Source organism: Salmo salar, chromosome ssa06 (assembly GCF_905237065.1).
Source record: "Salmo salar chromosome ssa06, Ssal_v3.1, whole genome shotgun sequence".
Classification (NCBI taxonomy): Eukaryota; Metazoa; Chordata; class Actinopteri; order Salmoniformes; family Salmonidae; genus Salmo; species Salmo salar.
This window is the reverse complement of record NC_059447.1, coordinates 46,847,960-46,869,277: the sequence shown is the minus strand read 5'-3', so window position 1 is coordinate 46,869,277 and position 21,318 is coordinate 46,847,960.

Genomic DNA, 21,318 nt, shown 5'->3' with positions numbered 1-21,318 from the left:
TTTAGTGAGTCCGCCAAATCAGAGGCAGTAGGGATGAGCGGGGATGTTCTCTTGATAAGTGCGAGCATTTGACCATTTTCCTGTCCAGCTAAGCATTCAAAATGTAATGAGTACTTTTGGGTGTCAGGGAAAGTGTAAAGAGTAAAAAGTACATTATTTTCTTTATAAATGTAGTAAAGTAAAAGTAATCAAAAATATCAATAGTAAAGTACAGATACCCCAAAAAACTACTTAAGTACTAATATAAAGTATTTTTACTTAAGTACTTTACACCACTGACAAACTGTAGCATTGCCTACTTTTGGCCACATGAAAGAAAATTGCGGTGGTGTTTTTGTCTTACAGTAACGTTATACTATGCTATTATATTTGGTTATGTTATGTAGAATACTATCATTATGTGACCTTGCATACATTAATTAAACTTTGGTCTAACTTTATTAAATGAGCACCATTCATCTGAGTAGCCTGTTCTCTACGGGCAAAAGTTTTCCTCAATGATTTTCATGTGCTTAACTCTTTTCCGTTCATTTTTATCCTAAAAACCTCCCCTAGACCTTGTCGATGACAAGCATATCCATAACATGATGCAGCATCAAATATGCTTGAAAATATGAAGAGTGGTGCTCAGTGATGTATTGCCTTGGATTTTCCCCAAACATAACGCTTTGTAAAACAAGACATAAAGTTAATTTCTTTGCCACATTTTTTGCAGTTCTACTTTAGTGCTTTATTGCAAACAGGATGCATGTTTTGGAATATTTTTATTCTGTACAGGATTCCTTCTTTTCACTCTGTCCTTTCGGTTCATATTGTGGAGTAACTACAATGTTGTTGATACATCCTCAGTTTTATCCTGTCACAGAGTAGTAAAGTCACCATTGCCCTCATGGTGAAATCCCTGAGTAGTGTCCTTCCTCTCCGGCAACTGAGTTTGGAAGGACGCATGTATCTTTGTAGTGACTGGGTGTATTGATTCACAATCCAAAGTGTAATTAATAACTTTACCATGCTCAAAGGGATATTCAATGTCTGCTTTTTATTTTATTTTTACCCATCTACCAATAGGTGCCATTCTTTGTGAGGCATTGGAAAACCTCCCTTGTCTTTGTGTTTGAAATTCACTGCTCGACTGAGGGACCTTACAGATAATTGTATGTGTGGGGTACAGAGATGAGGTAGTCATTCAAAAATAATGTTAAACACTATTATTGTACACAGAGTCCATGCAATTTTTTATGTGACTTGTTAAGTACATTTTTAATACTTATTGACTCAAGACATTTCATCTTTTCATTTTTAAATAATTTGTATAATTTCTAAAAATGTCTAAACACGTCTCAGATATTATGACCTTTCCTACAGTATCTGCTCATGTTTATGGAACATTTCTGGACAATACTGCCTGTGACTCAGAAAACTTAGACTCAGACTTAAACCCCAAAATAGCAAGCCAACATTATGGACTGGATGCAATGCTTACAAGTTCATTAGATTTGTTGATATGTCTCTGTTATTGCAAATTAAAACATGTCACTTATTTTATAGTTTTCGTTATACTGTAGAAAGGGAAAGCAAAAAAAGAGGAGAGAAAAAGAAAAAGGAGAAAATAGAGTGGAAGAAGTCACAGCCAAAAGAACTAGCTCACCGAGTGAGCTACAGCAACGGTGTTGAGAAACACCACATCACTTGTTAGCAGATAAGTATGTCATTAATGTAATAGGAAAATAATACAGTGGTTTGCTGTGAATTGCCAGGGACAAAACCACATTGCGGTCAGAAAGGAAATGTTCATTGCTCAAAGACAGAGAAGTGACTGTGTTTGGCATTTTGCGCTGAGGCTCATAGAAGCTGTGGGGGTGTTAGAGGAATCGGTCCGATTGAAAACCGTTCAGTGAAACATTGTGGTTTTAAAGAGGGTACCAGAGGTCAAGTTTGGATGAGCTACTAAAATGTGTCAAGGCTGAACTCTATTCCCCATCCAGCCTCTTTCAGGCTCTCTGCCTTTATGGACATTTGCTCTCTTATCACATCATGATCATTGTCCTTGAACATGAGCTCAGGACAAATTTATATGAGCTTTATTATATAATTATGTTATATTTAAATTCAGTTTCATACAGTATGTAGGTAGTCACCTTACACTTCCTCACAATGAAAGCATTCCAAACTCCAGGCAGCACCACACTCCATAATTACAATGGAAACCACACTCTATAATATGTGTTGCCTGCAGTTATGGCAAAGTTCTCCATTTGCTTTGGAGGTTGCATTGAAAGAATATAGACTAGTTCCATAGTCTCTGCTGACCACACATGACCACCAGTAGGGCTGCTGCCGGATGGTGCCTAATTAGAGCCTGATGAAAAATATGATGCCATTGTTTCTGTTCTGCCTGCAGTCGATGGAGGAAACTGAGCTGTTGAGCTATCATATATATATATATATGTATGTATGTATGTATGTATGTATGTGTATATATATATATATATATATATATGTATATGTATGTATGTGTGTGTGTGTGTGTGTATGTAGTCCTATGTACCTAACGTTCACACATTTATCCAAGGCCACGAGCTGTATGGCATATCCATTATGAGTCAAGTCACTGGTGGAAGTATTAGTCATGATAATGAGAGAGAGAGAGAGAGAGAGAACGAGTGAGTTAGAGAGAGGGGGAGAGAGAGAAGAGTGTAAAATAGAGGGAGAAATAAGAGAGATAACCATGATAGTAATTTAATTACTGAACCATATCATACAGTAACAGCTGTAACATCTGTTAATATCTGTTTGTATAGACCATCTCATCTGAGAGGGAAGACATCATCCTTTGACCCTCAAAAGTCTCCGTCTGGGAAGAAGTAGTATTTGGGTTCTAGTGGGTGTCAGAGTAGAGGTTTAAGAGGGGAATGGGGGGACTGAAGTGGAATACGGGTCGAGGCCTATGTTAGGGCTGGAGGTAAGAACAACACCAAAGGTTAATGGACCATAATTAGGCAGGAGGATTGACCTTAACTCAACTCTGAACTGGCCCGAGGCTCCACTGCCAACAGCAATCTACACCAACCTCCCCACTCTGACGAAAAAAGTAAACAAACCCAAAACAGGGTAGCTTTTAATGCTTAGCAACATTCATATTTGTGTTTATATTATGGACATTTATATTGAAGCATTTTAATACAGTGTACTAGCTATTTAACCACTAGGCCACGATGGGAAAAACAGAATTAAAGTAAATACCAAGAGCAATGGAAAATTAGCTCTGGAACCCTTGACCCCCTTTGGATCTCTGAAAAAGCCCTCAAATATTTTAGCGAGTGCTGTCATTTCTCAATGGCCGATAAAGCTCTCTCTGTTTGGAGGAAATGGGATCTAGACAAGGCCAGTGAGTGTGCGAAGGTGTTCAACATTGCACATTTAATGTAGCTGAATGCTGTTCATTTATCTGCCTGTGTATAAAACTATCCATCTTATGAAACGATCCATCGTTGTGTGTATTCGTGCATGAAACGTTCACCTTTCTGTTTTATGTTATGTATGTTATGTATCTGTATGTGGCAAGAGGTATAAGAATGTACTGTACATGTATGTTGGTATGAACGTGTGTGTGTGTGTGTGTGTTTTGTAGGAATATGTGTGTCCATGCTCCATACAGTATGAATGTGATGTGGTTATTAAGTTGTCACTTCTGTAGAGGGTGATTTATGCCTCTCTCTCCCCTTCATGGTTTTGATGTGAGCCGTTATGGTCCCAGGTGTCTCTGTGACGCGGGCAGATGTCGGATCCTCTGTTTGATCTGAGTGCTGGTCTTGTCTGTGGGGAAATCCCTTTCTCATCAGATGCATACTGTACCTGCTCCTCCCTTTCCATTTCTATCTCTCCCTGGAAACCAAATACAGGTACACACTCCACTCAAGCTGCAAGACGAGAGGCAATAGCTTAAGATTTGGCTCATCAGGATTGTACAGTATGATTCTTCTCTGTATTGCCAGCATTGCAGCCATCTACTAAGTCTTCTACAAAACCCTGGCCTACAGTTTATCTACTCCCCCTCATCTACAATGTTCCCCTCTTGAGAGATGAAAGATATACCTTTCCACATAGAAAATTATTAAGTGTTAAATCAAAACTGAGTGTTAAATTTAACACTGGTCCAGTATCTATACAGGTCCACACTTTTTATTGTTAAATTAGTTTAGAAAAATGTATGTTATTTATATTTGAGTAGCATACGATTAATTAATCAATCAATGTGCATGCAAAAACATAGATACTGAAACAAACAATTCTAAAAATCAACCTGCAATAGAGCATGCTGGGAAATAATAGCACTTGTTATTAACTTTTTTTTACACACATTAGTGTTAATTTAACACATTCAGAATTCATTAACACCTGAATCAACACTAGAAATGCTGCACTGAGCTCAGATGAATATGAAGGACAGGGTGTGAAGGCTGTGGCATTGCTCACAAATTGGAGCCTTTTTAGTTTATTTTCGATGTTGGTGAAAAAAATGAAGCAGTTCACTGACACAAGTATCAGCAGCACCTGACCCCTTCAATATTTAGAATTTAGCCTAAACAACTACCTCTTCCCCTAGTGTATTTATTTATTTATTTTGCTCCTTTGCACCCCATTATTTCTATTTCTACTTTGCACTTTCTTCCACTGCAAATCTACCATTCCAGTGTTTTACTTGCTATATTGTATTTACTTTGCCACCATGGCCTTTTTTGCCTTTACCTCCCTTATCTCACCTCATTTGCTCACATTGTATTTAGACTTATTTTTCTACTGTATTATTGACTGTATGTTTGTTTTACTCCATGTGTAACTCTGTGTTGTTGTATGTGTCGAACTGCTTTGCTTTATCTTGGCCAGGTCGCAATTGTAAATGAGAACTTGCTCTCAACTTGCCTACTTGGTTAAATAAAGGTGAAATAAAAAAATAATACATATATATGTTCATAAATGTGGACTACAATGCAACTTTGGGATATCGCCTTGTTCCATGTGTTATCTATATCCACATGAAAAACTTGTTCATATCTTGTTTATTCCATGCCTATTCCAGGCCATATCATTATTTTTGGGGCTTCCGAGTGGCGCAGCAGTCAAAGGCACTTCATCTCAGTGCTAGAGGTGTCACTACAGACCCTGGTTCAATTCCAGGCTGTATGACCACCGTCCGTGATTGGGAGTCCCATAGGGCGGTGCACCATTGGCCCAGCATCGTCCGGGTTAGGGTTTGGCCGGGGTAGGCCGTCATTGTAAATAAGAATTTGTTCTTAACTGACTTGCCTAGTTAAATAAAGGTTAAAAAAAAAATACAAAATTGTCCTGTTGGAATGTGAACCTTTGACCCAGTCTGAGAAACAGACAGGTTTTCATCAAGGATCTCTTTGTACTTTGCTCCGTTCATCTTTGCCTCGATCCTGACTAGTCTTCCAGTCCCTGCCGCTGAAAAACATCCTCACAGCATGATGCTGCCACCACCATGCTTCACCGTAGGGACGGTGCCAGGTTTCCTACAGACATGACGCCTGGCATTCAATCTTGGTTTCATCAGACCAGAGAATCTTTTTTCTGAGAGTCTTTTGGCAAACTCCAAGCAGGCTGTCATGTGCCTTTTGCTGAGGAGTGGCTTCTGTCTGTCTGGCCACTCATAAAGGCCTGATTGGTGGAGTGCTGCAGAAATGGTTGTCCTTCTGGAAGGATCTCCCATCTCCACAGAGGAACAGAGGAACTCTAGAGCTTTGTCAGTGTGTGTAGATCACTGAGGAAACGTTTTTATTTAATCAATTTTAGAATAACAAAATGTGGAAAAAGTCAAGGGGTCTGAATACTTTCCGAATGCACTGGATTTCTGTATTTCATTTTCAATACAAAAATGTAAAAAAACATGTTTTCACTTTGTCATTATGGGTATTGTGTGTAGATGGGTAAGACAAAAAATCCAGTTAATCCATTTTGAATTTAGGCTGCAACACAACAAACTGTAGAGTAAATCAAGGGGTATGAATACTTTATGAAGGAACTGTAGTTCTGCTGTTGGCTGCCTACTGCTGCTGTGGAGTAATACTTAATCATATGAGCATTTTGTCTGTTTCATAAGAATCATGCATGTAGACCACATTCGTCTATAGCACTCACCTGGGGCGAGACGCAAACTATTGCCTGCCAAAGTAATCTGTGCACTATCCTAATGAGCTCTAGACTGTCATGGAATATTTCTACTTGGATGCAAATAAGGCTTTGGCTTGGGTTCAATTGACAACCTGCCCATCTTCTCTCAACGTATACAGAAAAAACATCCACATAAGAATTTGGTAGCCGAATCAATTTTTTTTCTTCTGTTTTTAATCAAGAGAGCCACATTCCTCCATCCAGCAAGGGAACCTGAGCCATGTGAACAGTAATGGTGGTGCTAACATAAAAGGTGGAGCTAATGATTCCCCGCCGTCCATTTGGTGTATTTGATACTCTGTTATCAGCAGGCTAGGCACGTGCTGTGGTAAACCTAGCCCCAAAACCAATGGGGGATCTGTCTGTGGAGGTCCACAAGGCTCCCTACTGAGACATTATGTCAGTTGGAGCTGGACTGGTCGTGGATCAAGGGCAAGATGGAATAGCATAAGCATGGAATAGGCCAGATATCACCTAGAATGGATTTTTTATTTTAACCTTTATTTAACTAGGCAAGTCAGTTAAGAACAAATTCTTATTTTCAATGACAGCCTAGGAACAGAGGGTTAACTGCTTTGTTCAGGGGCAGAATAACAGATTTTTACCTTGTCAGCTCAGGGATTCAATCTTGCAACCTTCCGGTTACTAGTCCAACACTTTAACAACTAGGCTACCTGCCGCCCCAACAATGATCCTAAGCACACAGCCAAGACAACGCAGGAGTTGCTTCGGGACAAGTCTCTGAATGTCATTGAGTGGCCCAGCCAGAGCCTGGACTTGAACCCGATCGAACATCTCTGGAGAGACCTGAAAATAGCTGTGCATCAATGTTCCCCATCCAACCTGACAGAGCTTGAAATGATCGGCAGAAAAGAATGGGAGAAACTCCCCAAATACAGGTGTGCCCACGTGTAGCGTCATACCCAAGAAGACTCAAGGCTGTAATCGCTGTCAAAGGTGCTTCAACAAAGTACTGAGTAAAGGGTCTGAATACTAGTGATATTTCCGTTTTTTATAAATGATCAAAAAATTCTAAAAACCTGTTTTTGCTTTGTTATTATGGGGTAATGTGTAGATTGATGAGGGGAAAAAACCATTTAATCAATTTTAGAATAAGGCTGTAAATTAACAAAATGTGAAAACATTAAAGTGGTTTGAATGCTTTCCGAATGCACTGTATCTAATTTACATAAGTATTCACACCACTGAGTCAATACATGTTAGCGTCACTTTTGGCAGTGATTACTGCTGTGTGTCAGGTAAGTCTGTAAGAGCTTTGCACCTGGATTGTGCAATATTTGCACATCATTCTTTAAAAAAGTCTTCAAGCTCTGTCAAGTTGGTTGTTGATCATTGCTGGACAGCCATTTTCAGGTCTTGCCATAGATTTTCAAGCTGATTTCAAGACAAACCTGTAACTAGGCCACTCAGGAACATTCAATGTCGTCTTGGTAAGCAATGGCCTTGTATTTATGTTATTGTCCTGCTGAAAGGGGAATTTGTCTCCCAGTGTCTGCAGACTGTGAGGTTTGAGCAGACTGAACCAGGTTTTCCTCTAGGATTTTGCCAATACACTAGCTTTATTCTGTTCCTTTTTATCTTAAACAACTCCCTAGTCCTTGCCGATGACAAGCATTCCCACAACATGATTTAGCCACCAATATGCTTGAGTATATGAGAAGTGGATTTGCCTCAAATATAACACTTTGTATTCAGGACATAAAAGTAATTTGTTTCCAACATTTTTTGCAGCTTTACTTTAGTGCTTTATTGCAAACAGGATGCATGTTTTGGAATATTTTTATTCTGTATATTCTTTTCTTTCACTTTGTCATTTATGTTAGTATTGTGGTCATTTAGGTTAGTATTGTGGAGTAGCTACAATGTTGTTGATCCATCCACAGTTTTCTCCTGTCACTGCCATTACACTCTGTAACTGTTTTAAAGTCACCATTGGCTTCGTGGTGAAATCCCTGAGCCGTTTCCTTCCTTTCCGGCAACTGAGTAAGGAAGGATTCCTGTATCGTTGTAGTGGCTAGGTGCATTGATACACCATCCAAAGTCTAATTAATTACTGCTCAAAGGGATATTCAATGTCTGCTTTTTAAATGTTTACCCATTTACTTATAGGTGCCTTTCTTTGCGAGGCATTGGAAAACCTTCCTGTTCTTTGTGGTTGAATCTGTGTTTGAAATTTACTGCTCGACTGAGGAACCTTACAGATAATTGTGGTACAGAGATGAGGTCGTCACTCATAAATCATGTTAAACACTATTATTGCACACAGAGTGAGTCCATGCAACTTATTATGTGATTTGTTAAGCACATTTTTACTCCTGAACTTATTTAGGATTGCCATATTAAAGAGGTTGAATACTTATTAACTCAAGACATTTCAGCTTTAACGGTTTTATTCATTCAACATTTCTCAAAACATAATTCCACTTTGACATTATGGGGTATTGTGTGTATGCCAGTGACACAAACTCTAAATGTAATCCATTTAAAATGAATGCTGTAATACAACAACATGTGGAAAAGTCAAGGGGTGTGAATACTTTCTGAAGGCACTGTATATGTTTTCCGTCACTCTTCAGAGGCTTTGGGAAACTGAACTTGACACTATGGTGAATTCACTTGTCCATGACTTGTCCATTTACGTTAAACATGGACGCACCTACATGTACTGGAGTTTACAGAAATGTTTAGCACTACTAAATAGCAAAACACTCAGATACTATTTTTTCTTTAAAAAGCACTGGTAAAGTATTTCAGGGTGTCTGCCAGTCATTCATATGACTGAGTATGTTCTCCTGGTCAGCGATAGAGAGGTGAAGTTGCTGTGTGTGCTGATGTGAAGAGTGTGACGGAGCAGGTACACTACAGAGTTAATGTGGCACACATGACATTTTTGACGGTCCAGGTAGTCATGTTTCTGCAGAACACTGTAAAGTAGAGCCAAGAGAACGACTGAGTCTAAGAGAGGGAGAAAGGGAAAGAGAGGGAGAAAGAGAGAGTGAGAAAGAAAGAGCGCAAGAGAGGGGGGAGAGAAAGAGCGCTGGGGGAGAGAGAGCGAGAGAGAGAGGCATTACTGGAATGTACAGTGTCTGTAGTAATGCATAGAGGAGAAGGAATGAAGGATTGGGCTACCCAGACAGGCAAACAGAACATGTTAATAGAGAGGGATAATAAGAACAAAAAAAGACAAAGAGAGAGACAGTAAAGGATATATTTGGAGAAATGACACACAAACTCACACAGATGTTCACAGACCTGAAGGTATGCATGTTATTTCAACACAAGTCTCCCCTTTCCAAATGCGTTATTCTGGATACGAGCCAAGAATGAAGCTCCTCTAATATTTGCAGGCTTAATTGCCCAAAGTAATTTGCAACTTTCTAATCTCCTGAACGTTTTTCTATCTTCATGCCTCCCTGTATGCTGGCTAATGTAAGTGACATTTTCCAAGCTACACGTATGCCTGCAGTATCCTGTGGTTTTGCACATGTCGACGCTCTACCCACCATCCATTAAACTGATCATTGGGTCCTTTGGTCATTTGTGAGGAAATTATGCCAATACTTGTTATCCACTTTGCCAAACCATGCCCTGACTGTGTTTTGGCACACATTTTCCAGCTCAACATATTAAGCCTCAATGATCTGCAGGGTAAATGACAGTCATGGCTGTCTCAGAATGTCAATGTGCTCTGTTTGCTAATGGTGTCCACTTTCCTCCCTATACTGATGTCAACACGGGTTTGGGATTAGATCATGCCTTACTAAGGACTGACATTTAATCTGTGCCATAGGGACAGGTACTGTATTGGGTTTCTAAATACAGAAATAGAGAATGGACCACAACAATGTAATAATTTTATATTGTACATATATCAGCCCTCCTTTGACTGCCTGTCCTCAGTACTTGTACAGTGTACAGTATATCCTCTGACTGCCTCTCCTCCCTATCCTGGTTGAGAGGGGGGCTTCCACAATGTACTACAGTATATCAATATCCTATACAGACCTTTCCTTTGACAGGAAACACATTACCTCACTACACCCCCCCCCCCCCCGCCCCCATCTCCCAAACAAAATCCCTCCAATATTATTTCAACCTACCATCAACCTCCTTTTCAACATTCCTTAAAACTCCACTCAACCTCCCAGGTCTGAGCAACATACAGGCGTTGTCGGAGATAAACACAAACCTCAATAAATGTAAATGTACATCAAAACTACCCAAACAGAAAAAGAGAGAAGAGTGTGGAGAAGAGACCAGGAGACAACCAGACTGGGAGGGACCGCCACATCCACCACAGAAATAGAAACAGGGAGGGTCACAGGTGTGTATTCTACTGTTCAGTCTGAAGGCTCTTCCCTTACACCCCCCACTCTCTCCACCGCTGTCCTTCCTGTTTAGAGTGCAACTTCCTGATGACACTGTCAGTGTCATAGTCCCTCATCTGGTATTGCTTTCAGATGAGAGATCACTCTAAGGCCGAAGGTCTAGGCATAGAAATATCATTATTAGAACGGACATTCTCACTTGAGTCAATGTTCTGTGGTGTACCGGTAATACTATTTCTATTGGTCTAGATTCCTGGAGGCTGGGTCTGTGATTACGTTGAAACCAATATCAAACTGAAAGCCTACCAAGTTTCAATATATTGTTCATTTTTATTTAGCATTATAATCATATGCATTCTCACAGCACAAGATGAATGTTGTGTTTTTTATTTCTTGCGGAAAAGTGGGTTTTTATTGAATAGGGCCCCAAGTTCAAGCCCAAAGCACGTTATTGGGTGTTACATGGTGGTATGTATTTATATTACATGGTCAAGTTCAGGTGAGAAACAAGTAACATGGACACAGTTAAGAGAGTAAGGAACACAAGACGGAGAAGGTTGAAAAACAGAGATAATTCATTTGTCCCAATGCCTAACCCAAAACCTTTATAGTGTTGCCATGCAGCTGCACAACCAAAGTGAAAATCCTTATAGGATCTCATAAATTAAAGACGTCAGATCAACTGGGATTCTTGGAAGACATTTGTATACAGCAAATCACATCTGCACTTACATCAACACACACACACACGTACTGTGTATACACACACCATGCAAACACACAGTGGAGAAGGAGGTGTTGACTGAACAATCAAGCAAATAATCAGACAGGCCCAGACAGCACTGAGCCACTGCGGAATAATCACAAAAGACAAAAAGCAGTCACCGCATCCGAATATCTACCATGTTTATACGCCTGTGTCTATATATACCTCATTATATACTGCTCAAAAAATAAAGGGAACACTTAAACAACAAAATGTAACTCCAAGTCAATCACACTTCTGTGAAATCAAACTGTCCACTTAGGAAGCAACACTGATTGACAATAAATTTCACATGCTGTTGTGCAAATGGAATAGACAACAGGTGGAAATTATAGGCAATTAGCAAGACACCCCCAATAAAGGAGTGGTTCTGCAGGTGGTAACCACAGACCACTTCTCAGTTCCTATGCTTCCTGGCTGATGTTTTGGTCACTTTTGAATGCTGGCGGTGCTTTCACTCTAGTGGTAGCATGAGACGGAGTCTAACAACCCACACAAGTGGCTCAAGTAGTGCAGCTCATCCAGGATGGCACATCAATGCGAGCTGTGGCAAGAAGGTTTGCTGTGTCTGTCAGCGTAGTGTCCAGAGCATGGAGGCGCTACCAGGAGACAGACCTGTACATCAGGAGATGTGGAGGACACCGTAGGAGGGCAACAACCCAGCAGCAGGACCGCTACCTCCGCCTTTGTGCAAGGAGGAGCAGGAGGAGCACTGCCAGAGCCCTGCAAAATGACCTCCAGCAGGCCACAAATGTGCATGTGTCTGCTCAAACGGTCAGAAACAGACTCCATGAGGGTGGTATGAGGGCCCGACGTCCACAGCTGGGGGTTGTGCTTACAGCCCAACACCGTGCAGGACGTTTGGCATTTGCCAGAGAACACCAAGATTGGCAAATTCGCCACTGGCGCCCTGTGCTCTTCACAGATGAAAGCAGGTTCACACGGAGCACATGTGACAGAGTCTGGAGACGCCGTGGAGAACGTTCTGGTGCCTGCAACAGCGGTGGGTCAGTCATGGTGTGGGGTGGCATTTCTTTGGGGGGCCGCACAGCCCTCCATGTGCTCGCCAGAGGTAGCCTGACTGCTATTAGGTACCGAGATGAGATCCTCAGACCCCTTGTGAGACCATATGCTGGTGCGGTTGGCCCTGGGTTCCTCCTAATGCAAGACAATGCTAGACCTCATGTGGCTAGAGTGTGTCAGCAGTTCCTGCAAGAGGAAGGCATTGATGCTATGGACTGGCCCGCCCGTTCCCCAGACCTGAATCCAATTGAGCACATCTGGGACATCATGTCTCGCTCCATCCACCAACGCCACGTTGCACCACAGACTGTCCAGGAGTTGGCGGATGCTTTAGTCCAGGTCTGGGAGGAGATCCCTCAGGAGACCATCCGCCACCTCATCAGGAGCATGCCCAGGCGTTGTAGGGAGGTCATACAGGCACGTGGAGGCCACACACACTACTGAGCCTCATTTTGACTTGTTTTAAGGACATTACATCAAAGTTGGATCAGCCTGTAGTGTGGTTTTCCACTTTAATTTTGAGTGTGACTCCAAATCCAGACCTCCATGGGTTGATAAATTGGATTTCCATTGATTATTTTTGTGTGATTTTGTTGTCAGCACATTCAACTATGTAAAGAAAAAAGTATTTAATAAGATTATTTCATTCATTCAGATCTAGGATGTGTTATTTTAGTGTTCCCTTTATTTTTTTGAGCAGTGTATATCCTGATCCCTAGTCACCTTACCCCTGTACATATTTACCTCTATCACTGTAGTATCCCTGCAAATTGTAAATATGGTAATGGAACTGACTGTGTAAATAGCTTATTACTTTCTTGTGTTCTTATTCTTATTTCTTCTGTTTTTGTTCTACTTTGTTATTTTTAGTGCTACGCTAACCACGTTTCCATCCACAGTTTCTATATGAGTAAAGTGGTGGTTTCTATATTAGGAGCTATAGGAGGACGAGCTCATTGTAATGTTGTCTGGAATGGAATATGGTTTCTATATTTTCTCCTTATTTAAACTTTATTTAACTAGGCAAATCAGTTAAGGACAAATTCTTATTGACAATTATGTGTTCGATATGCCTTCCATTTATTCCATTCCAGCCATACAATGAGCCCATCCTCCTATAGCTCCTCCCACCAGCCTCCTTTGGAGTAAAGTCATACCGTATAAAAAAATTATCATGACAGCTGTGATGGAAACAGGTTGTTTTGGTACAATTTTATAAATGCCGACATATCATTTGTCCGTTAGACATGGTGGGATATTTTTGTGTCGGTAAAATTAATTATTTGAGAAATGGTGGTGGAAACGCCTTTATACACTAATATTGATCAAATAACCATCATATCGAAGTGAACTTGGAGTCACGCGATGATATGGTGTGTGATCCTCCCACTATGACTTGGGAAACCATGCAGTTTATTAGGCTACAGATTGTATATAAGTGAAATGATCGTTTATTAAATCGTTTTGTGGAGACAGCTGCCGGTAAAGAGATGATGATGATGATGATGTGATGATCATTAAGTGAGGTCCATGGGCAAACCAGACCTGGGTTCAAATAGTATTCAACATTTTTCAAATACTTTGTGTTTTGGTTGAGCCTGCCTGGAGTGCAGATACTACAGAGTCCCTGTGTTTGGACTTGTGGGACCATTCCATTGGTCCCATTGCACTAAGATCAATCAAGGGCATCTTTAGTAGTTGAACGCAAACACTTACACACAACACAGGTGTCTACACTGTAAAACTGTGACCTCCCTGCCAGTGACCTCCCTGCCTAGAGCAGAGGAGTGGTAAAGAAGCAAGAGGAGGAAGAACCTCATGAAATAAAACACATGATGTTTTACCAGCGAGGGAAGGAAATGACAGGGTAGGAGTGAGCGTTAGTGGTTAAAGAGGGAGAGAGAGAAAGAGGGGAAATCCACATTTCACCTCTAAGTAGGAGAGGGAGAGGGTGCGCCACCTGTTAGGTGTGAAGCCAAAAGGCTTGACTTAGATTCCTAGCCAGCTGCTCTCCTCTCCTGTAGGGCTTTCCATTGGGTTGCTCCCTCCTGGCACTCCAAATACAATGAAAATTGTGTCGGACAACAATGTGAGCTCTTGGCATTGTGGAAAGAAAGGTTTGGAGTGGCCTACTTTGACAGGGTAGCAGAGAACTGTGTCAAGGATGTGATGCTTGACTGCATGCACGACAGAGCAGGGGACTGACTAAGTTTTATAACGTAGGGCCTTGCTATTTAATCTTAATCTTCAATCTTAAAGTTTTTTCATTCACAGTGGTAGCACCTCACCATGAAGTTAGCTGTCAATACGACACCATGGAAAACTCACCTTGTGCATTTTGCTAGCCCATACAAACGGAAACATTTGTGAAGTCCACATTTTCAGGTTGGTGTTATGGGTTCATGAATCAATGCAGGCATGATGGGCTTGATTCCAAATTTACCTTTGATCCCCGGATGATAGTCAAATCAACACGTTTGAGCTACGACAAGAACTCTTTCCATCGTTGGTCTGCTTTCATACATTACAGAGCAGCCAAATCCTGCCCCACCTTTCCGCGCTACTCACAGCTCCATATGGCTTTCACATCAGCTCTACGCCTCCTCTCCTCTCGCCTCTCCTCCTTCAGCTTCCTCTCCTGTGTTTGTTTGTCCTCCGTTTAGGTCCCAGGTGTTTTCCTCCGCTGGCTCAGGATCTGCGTTCTGTAGCGGAAAGAGTTGGTTAAGCCCGTCATACTCTGACTCAGGTACAAGTGGTTCCCCTCCCTCTCCTTTGCTTCTCTTCTCCTCAACCGCCATGGTCCTACACCTCCCGTATCCCGCCCCGGGACCCTGCTCCCGGCTTCCTCACTCTTTCTCCGCATCCAACAATAACACAACAAACTCCACTTCCTGTCAGAACGGGAACAATAGTAGGATAGCTTTGATGGCGTGTGGTAAGTTGTTGTAGGTGCTGGCTTATCAACCCTGAAATCACAACCCGAGTCATAGATCTGGAGTCAAACTGAATCTTGGTTGTTCTTATGCTCCTAATATCTTTGAAATGAATCACTTTTTTCATATGATGTGGTCATTTTACTGTAGCAGATACTATTATTCAGTCAACACATATATCCAGTGTATAAGGGATGAAACCCACAACTGCTCCAACCAACTGTGCCCTAACAACAGCTGTACAGATTAGTTGGAGTTGTGTATGTGTTATGAAACAAACCCCAGCAAAGCACAAAGAGGTGGGTTATGATACAGAAAACAGCTAGGCAGGTGCTGCAGATGACAGAGGTAGTCATTAATAAATGCATCGGGAGACTACTGTGTAAACACTGAATACTGCGGCAGCTCTCTCCCTCTGCCATATGGTGCCTTCAGCCGCCAGCCTCCGGCCTCCAGTGCTGAGCCTCCAGCCTTCAGTCCCACTAGCACAAAAAGCCTGGACATTACCTCTTCTGGACTTTACCTAAAAAAACAGCTATGCGTGTCTGAAATGGCACCCTATTCCCTATATAGTGAACCACTTTTGTCCAGAGCCCTAAGGGCCGTGGTAAAAAGTAGTGCACTACATAGGGAATTGGGTGCCATTTCGGTTCGGACACAGGTCCTGGACAGCCAGTGGACTCAGTTCACTCACAGAGCCTCTCTGATGTGTTAGTCATAAACATCTTTCTTTCTTTCTTTCTCTCTCTCTCTCTCTCTCTCTCTCTCTCTCTCTCTCTCTCCACATTCTCATTCTCATTCTCTCCATCTATCAATGCCTCCATTTATTCGATTAGGCCCGAGTCCTCCCAGGGTCATTCTTGTGTTAGGATTCCGAGTTGCCCGTGGCAACAATTTAATCACCCCGCCTCCGCACCAAGTCCCTGTCCCTTTTGTCCACACACACAGTGGACGGATGGAGGGAGTGATGGTTTCGAGGGGTGTTTGGGAAGGTTAGAGAGGGGAGGGAGGCGATGACTCATGCCACATACCAACCTGCAGGGCACAACAGCACCCCCTGTTGATGGTTAGGGGAAACCCAGCGGCGTGGGTGTATTGTCTCTAGAGAGTGCAGACATGACATCACATAACAGGATATCTCCCACTCACCTCTTTGGTTTATGTGGCCGGGGTGGAGGAGGGTGGGGGGCACAGGTGGGAACTAGTGTGTTGTTCTTTCTTTCTACTGTACCCACGGCGATAGGATACTCATACTCGATCAATGCCCTCCATTGTTTAATTTCATGAGCATTTAGCAGGATTAACATTGCACAGTATTGATGGATATATACTGTATAATTGATATTCTGAGAGACGGTACACATTGAGGAGTGCGAGTCTGCCACTGTAACAATTGCCTTGGAAATCAGAATCCTTGGCAGACTCATTATACAACTAGCGGTTCTGTGATGTGGCCGCGTGTCTTGATGTTTTGACGACGTCATAATAGTAATTGACTATTATCATCTTCATGTGTTACTATGTTTTGCTACGTGTTACTATGTGTTGCTACGTGTTACTATGCACACTACTTGTTGTTTTGTTATTTTTGCCATGCGTAACAGTTCTGTTCGGCATTGACGTCATGCCTCAGTATCACCATCTGTGGCCTCATACAGGAAACGGAGTGTTTATTGAGTTGTGAGAACTATGGATTGTCTTGTCAACAGGTGTACCTCGGGTCTCCTCTGAAACATGTGCTAAGTGAGTGTGAGTACCCTCCCTTTCTGCCTTCACACTAGCCCTGTCCTATCTTCCCTTAAACACACACACATACACACGCATGTGCACAGACACACACACAAACGCATGCCAGCACGCGCGTACACATATACACACACACCAAGACACACACACGCGGCAGGGAGAGGAAACTGCAACACAATGATAAGGTCTCAGAACACAATGGGTCCAGCAGAGCTCACACAGAGCCAGGACCAGTTTAGCTCTGAAAGGTCAACAAGCCTCTCCAGGCTTTCATTCGGTTCCCGACGTTATTATTGTTAACGTTCTAATGATTACTCTGATGGTCTTTATTTTGCAAATGTGGAACCATCCGGAAATACCAATGAAATATGAAAATGCAGGCCAGAAAAAAGAGAGACGGCGAATGTGTTTGACGTCGAGCTTCCCGTTGCCTGGGAGTTTTTCAGCTCTGTGGCTGCTGCTGCTGGGATCGCTGGTGAGCTGCCAGGTTAACAGCCCTTAGTCCTTTTGTCTTTGTCTGGGCAGCTAACGGAACAATACCCATCACTGGACAATGCATGGGGCAGTTTTGGAGGTTTGGGTTGTGTTTTATGAGTTTTCCAGTATTCAGACTGAATACAGCACAGTAAAATGTCTTGTGTGGTGATGCTGAATGTAGGGAGAAGGTAATGAATTGTGTCCATATTTTAACCTCAGATGTTTTAGAGTAGCTACATTTTATTACAAAATCCAACTTTTTCAAGATACTATATGAAGATACTATATGGAGCGTTTGCCACTGGGGGTGCTCGTGAGCCGAAAAGGGGTGCCTAAATAGAGGAGTGAAGCTTTCCCTTTAGATTAGTCATGAATCACCCTATAGACAGAACACAGAGAGAGGACCCGTCTTAACTTCGTTAAGACCGGATCAAGAAAGACAACAATTCAGCATCTGTCTGCTCTATCCTCAAAGGGGAAGGGAGCAGGAGCAGGTCAGCCCACCCAAATGTCATCCCCGGCTGTTACATAAGCCAGCACTGTATTCTATTCTCCATTATGGTACATATACAACAAACATTCTCCGTTCTGAACACACCCAATGCAGCGGAAAGGTCGTGGTATAAAAAAAAAGAAAGGTATTGTCGCTGACCACTGGCATCATGCAAAGGTTAGTATGGAGAGATGACGACTGGGGGTGCGTTTTTGGAGGCTGTTTACCCCCCTGATGTTAAGTCTGTGATTCATTAATGATGTTTTATCTGCAGTGAATGGATTGCACTCATTTATCAATACCGTAATACAGGTTAACCTTTAACTGGAACCGTATGGACATAAGGCCATTGTTGACCATTATATCTCAATCATCAGTCATCTGTAATTAAAGGATAACTGCAATAGAATTTGTAAAACTACCCTCCATGTTAGTCTGAAACGTTCCAGTTCCATGAAGATAGCATTCTTTAAAACGCGGGTAATGACTGCAATTTCACATTGCACACAAAGACAGTGTGCAGTGCATCACAATAAAAACTTCAGAAGAAAAAATATAACCCCAACTATAACTGTTGGTTATGAATTCATCATTGTTTTTGTTTTTTTAAAGCCAGCTTTTGATGAGCCTCAGAAAACGACTGATCCTAGACTCTTACTCCTGCTGCTACTGGGAGGCTGGCACTCAGAGAAATCCGACCTAAAGACAGAGACGCTCTTTCTTGGAGCCTCTTTAGTTCTAATTACATGGTGATAAGACAACAACAATGACACATTACCAGAGAAATAAAAGAAGAACAGTGGAGGAGATAAAGTGTTGGCTCCACTCTTTCTCATCTCCACCCTTTCTTTCTCTCACTCTCTCTCTCTCGCTCTCTTTCTTTCTCTCACTCTCTCTCTCTCGCTCTCTTTCTTTATCTCACTCTCTCTCTCTCGCTCTCTTTCTTTCTCTCTCTCTCTCTCTCTCTCGCATGCACACACACTCATCAAGCTTCTCATTAGATCAAACAACTGTCTTTGTGTGAACTACGGTGAGGTGTGGAATTCAGCTTCTGTTCGACTGTCAGCTTGTCACAACAGAGCTAAGTCAAGACTGAGAGGGAGATTTGTGTGAATGAGAAGACATTTACATTTAAGTCATTTAGCAGACGCTCTTATCCAGAGCGACTTACAAATTGGTGCATTCACCTTATGATATCCAGTGGAACAACAACTTTACAATAGTGCATCTAAATCTTTTAAGGGGGGGTTAGAAGGATTACTTTATCCTATCCTAGGTATTCCTTAAAGAGGTGGGGTTTCAGGTGTCTCCGGAAGGTGGTGATTGACTCCGCTGTCCTGGCGTCGTGAGGGAGCTTGTTCCACCATTGGGGTGCCAGAGCAGCGAACAGTTTTGACTGGGCTGAGCGGGAACTGTGCTTCCTCAGAGGTAGGGGGGCCAGCAGGCCAGAGGTGGATGAACGCAGTGCCCTTGTTTGGGTGTAGTGCCTGATCAGAGCCTGAAGGTATGGAGGTGCCGTTCCCTTCACAGCTCCGTAGGCAATCACCATGGTCTTGTAGCGGATGCGAGCTTCAACTGGAAGCCAGTGGAGAGAGCGAAGGAGCGGGGTGACGTGAGAGAACTTGGGAGGTTTGAACACCAGACGGGCTGCGGCGTTCTGGATGAGTTGTAGGGGTTTAATGGCACAGGCAGGGAGCCCAGCCAACAGCGAGTTGCAGTAATCCAGACGGGAGATGACAAGTGCCTGGATTAGGACCTGCGCCGCTTCCTGTGTGAGGCAGGGTCGTACTCTGCGAATGTTGTAGAGCATGAACCTACAGGATCGGGTCACCGCCTTGATGTTAGTGGAGAACGACAGGGTGTTGTCCAGGATCACGCCAAGGTTCTTAGCACTCTGGGAGGAGGACACAAGGGAGTTGTCAACCGTGATGGCGAGATCATGGAACGGGCAGTCCTTCCCCGGGAGGAAGAGCAGCTCCGTCTTGCCGAGGTTCAGCTTGAGGTGGTGATCCGTCATCCACACTGATATGTCTGACAGACATGCAGAGATGCGATTCACCGCCTGGTTATCAGAAGGGGGAAAGGAGAAGATTAATTGTGTGTCGTCTGCATAGCAATGATAGGAGAGACCATGTGAGGATATGACAGAGCCAAGTGACTTGGTGTATAGCGAGAATAGGAGAGGGCCTAGAACAGAGCCCTGGGGGACACCAGTGGTGAGAGCGCATGGTGCGGAGACAGATTCTCGCCACGCCACCTGGTAGGAGCGACCTGTCAGGTAGGACGCAATCCAAGCGTGGGCCGCGCCGGAGATGCCCAACTCGGAGAGGGTGGAGAGGAGGATCTGATGGTTCACAGTATCAAAGGCAGCAGATAGGTCTAGAAGGATGAGAGCAGAGGAGAGAGAGTTAGCTTTAGCAGTGCGGAGAGCCTCCGTGACACAGAGAAGAGCAGTCTCAGTTGAATGCCCAGTCTTGAAACCTGACTGATTAGGATCAAGAAGGTCATTCTGAGAGAGATAGCAGGAGAGCTGGCCAAGGACGGCACGTTCAAGAGTTTTGGAGAGAAAAGAAAGAAGGGATACTGGTCTGTAGTTGTTGACATCGGAGGGATCGAGTGTAGGTTTTTTTAGAAGCGGTGCAACTCTCGCTCTCTTGAAAACGGAAGGGACGTAGCCAGCGGTCAAGGATGAGTTGATGAGCGAGGTGAGGAAGGGGAGAAGGTCTCCGGAAATGGTCTGGAGAAGAGAGGAGGGGATAGGGTCAAGTGGGCAGGTTGTTGGGCGGCCGGCCGTCACAAGACGCGAGATTTCATCTGGAGAGAGAGGGGAGAAAGTGTTCAAAGCACAGGGTAGGGCAGTGTGAGCAGGACCAGCGGTGTCGTTTGACTTAGCAAACGAGGATCGGATATCGTCAACCTTCTTTTCAAAATGGTTGACGAAGTCATCCGCAGAGAGGGAGGGGGGGGAGGAGGATTCAGGAGGGAGGAGAAGGTAGCAAAGAGCTTCCTAGGGTTAGAGGCAGATGCTTGGAATTTAGAGTGGTAGAAAGTGGCTTTAGCAGCAGAGACAGAAGAGGAGAATGTAGAGAGGAGGGAGTGAAAGGATGCCAGGTCCGCAGGGAGGCGAGTTTTCCTCCATTTCCGCTCGGCTGCCCGGAGCCCTGACAAGGAGAACACATGCTCGAGAGAAATTGATACAGTATGATATCTGACCAGAGCAGAATATAGGATTATTACTGCAAATTGATAGGTTAAAACGTCAGTGTTTCTTAATTCTGATTGTTAATTTTGCCCTGGCACTACACACCTGATTCCACTAATCAAAGGTTGGATGATGAG